Source organism: Schistocerca serialis, unplaced genomic scaffold (assembly GCF_023864345.2).
Source record: "Schistocerca serialis cubense isolate TAMUIC-IGC-003099 unplaced genomic scaffold, iqSchSeri2.2 HiC_scaffold_1242, whole genome shotgun sequence".
Classification (NCBI taxonomy): domain Eukaryota; kingdom Metazoa; phylum Arthropoda; class Insecta; order Orthoptera; family Acrididae; genus Schistocerca; species Schistocerca serialis.
In genome coordinates, this window is record NW_026047450.1 from 457,501 (window position 1) to 460,000 (window position 2,500).

Here is a 2,500-nt window from a genome sequence, read left to right on the forward strand (position 1 = left end):
GAGAGGGCCACGTGGAGGTGTCGCGCCGGTTCGTACCCATATCCGCAGCAGGTCTCCAAGGTGAAGAGCCTCTAGTCGATAGAATAATGTAGGTAAGGGAAGTCGGCAAATTGGATCCGTAACTTCGGGATAAGGATTGGCTCTGAGGATCGGGGCGTGTCGGGCTTGGTCGGGAAGTGGGTCAGCGCTAACGTGCCGGGCCTGGGCGAGGTGAGTGCCGTAGGGGTGCCGGTAAGTGCGGGCGTTTAGCGCGGGCGTGGTCTGCTCTCGCCGTTGGTCGGCCTCGTGCTGGCCGGCGGTGCAGGATGCGCGCGCCTGCGCGGCGTTCGCGCCCCGGTGCTTCAACCTGCGTGCAGGATCCGAGCTCGGTCCCGTGCCTTGGCCTCCCACGGATCTTCCTTGCTGCGAGGCCGCGTCCGCCTTAGCGTGCTCCTCCGGGGGCGCGCGGGTGCGCGGATTCTCTTCGGCCGCCATTCAACGATCAACTCAGAACTGGCACGGACTGGGGGAATCCGACTGTCTAATTAAAACAAAGCATTGCGATGGCCCTAGCGGGTGTTGACGCAATGTGATTTCTGCCCAGTGCTCTGAATGTCAACGTGAAGAAATTCAAGCAAGCGCGGGTAAACGGCGGGAGTAACTATGACTCTCTTAAGGTGGCCAAGTGGCGGCGGTGTGGCTGCATCCGGACTTGGCTTTTCGAAGTGCGGTCTTGATGTAGTCGTGCTGCTGCTGTGAGGTGCCTTCCTTGGGTTATAGTTACAGGGAGAGTGATGCGCAATACATGGGCCTAGCCCTCTTAGCCTCTCCTCTCCTGCGGTCTTCTCCCCTTCTCGTGGGCCCGCTGATTTTCGCAGAGTGGAAGACCGCACCAGGGGCTTGGGGGGGTTACCAGCCCCCCCTCGCACTATCCCTTTTTTAGTTGGGGGCAGTAATCAAAGAATAAGTGGTGGCCCTTCCGCTGAAGGTGCCACCCCAACTCCCCCAGCACCTAGCCGGCCAACCGGCCGTGCCGAAAATCTTGTAACTTTTGCAGCTGTATACGCCTGTAGTGAGTGCCACCGCAGCTTCACCACCAAGAACGGTCTCGGGGTCCATCGCCGCCGCCAACACCTTGCGGCCGCCAACGCGGAGATCGTCACGGAGAGGCATCGCGCGAGGTGGACGGAGGAAGAAGTCCTGTTGCTCGCCAAGGCAGAGGCCGAACTGTTCCTCGAGAGGGACGCCCGGTTCTTCTTTGTAAATCAAGAGCTCATCAGGATGTTCCCCGACCGAACGCTTGAGGCAATCAAGTGCCGACGGCGGCAAGCTGCCCACAAGCAGCTTGTCCGCCAATTCATGGAGGCGCTTGAGATCGGTCGGGGGGAAGAGCCGGCGTCCCGCCGGGGAGCAGCGAGCCCGCTGCCTGACGCGGGCGAGGCCGCTGCGCCGCCCGTCGACGCAGCCGAGGACTTCGCGGCCGACACCACCGGGCCGCCGCCGGAGGGGCCGACTGACGCCGCCATCTGGGAGCATCTGGCGGGGCTACCCGCTTCCGCCCAGCGTTTCTCTGCCCTGGATCGTGTCATAGGTCTGGGGCGGGGCACGCCGCCCGATGTCATCCTGGGCATGCTCCCGGATGCCCTTGCGTCGGTCGGGTCCGGAGGGGAGAGATCGATCACCAGGACACAGCGGCCGCGCCAACCATCGAAGCGGCCGCCTGCTGCGCCGCCGACGCAGAAGCGCAAGCGGCGCCGCTGGGAGTACGCGAGAACGCAGGATGCCTTCCGACGGTCGCGTGCACGTTGCGTGCGCGGCCTCTTGGATGGCACCCTGCTCCAGCCGCCACCTGCCATCCCTGGTCTGCTGGACTTCTGGGCGGACCTCTTCACTAAGAAGCCCATCTCCACCGCGGGCTTCATTCGTGACCGCCTCCTCCCGCACTCGGAGCCTGTCGCTCCCGAGTGCCTATGGGGGCCGGTCACACATGAGGAGGTCGCCGCCGCGTTGCCGCCCAGGGGATCAGCAGCCGGGCCGGACGGCCTTACCCCAGCGGAGTTGCGGCGCCTGCCGCATGAAGTCCTGGTGAAAGTGATGAATCTCTTCCTTCTGGCCCGCGCCCTTCCGGAACGCCTGCTTCGCGCGCGGACGTCCCTTCTCCCGAAAACGGCTGCACCAACATCCCCCGCTGACTTTCGCCCCATTACGGTCTGCTCGGTGTTGGCGCGGACCTTTCACAAGGTTCTCGCGTCACGCCTGATGCGCGCATGTGCTGTGGACGAACGTCAGCGGGCATTCATCCCTCGGGATGGGATGTTGGAAAATACCTTCATCTTGGACACTGCTCTCACCGACGCAGTTCGCTCCTGCCGCTCTGTCTTTGTGGCATCGATCGACGTATCCAAGGCATTCGATTCGGTAGATCATGCTGCCCTTCGCCCTGTGCTGAAGGCGCATGGCCTGCCGGATTGCTTTGTCGAGTATGTCGAGCGGTGCTACGAGGGCAGCACGACAGTGATAG

The 2,500-nt window shown here is 63.3% G+C and overlaps 1 pseudogene; it reads left to right on the forward strand.

Annotated features, from left to right (window-relative positions):
• Window positions 1–2,500, forward strand: part of LOC126436675 (large subunit ribosomal RNA) — a 7,955-nt pseudogene that overhangs the window by 2,228 nt on the left and 3,227 nt on the right.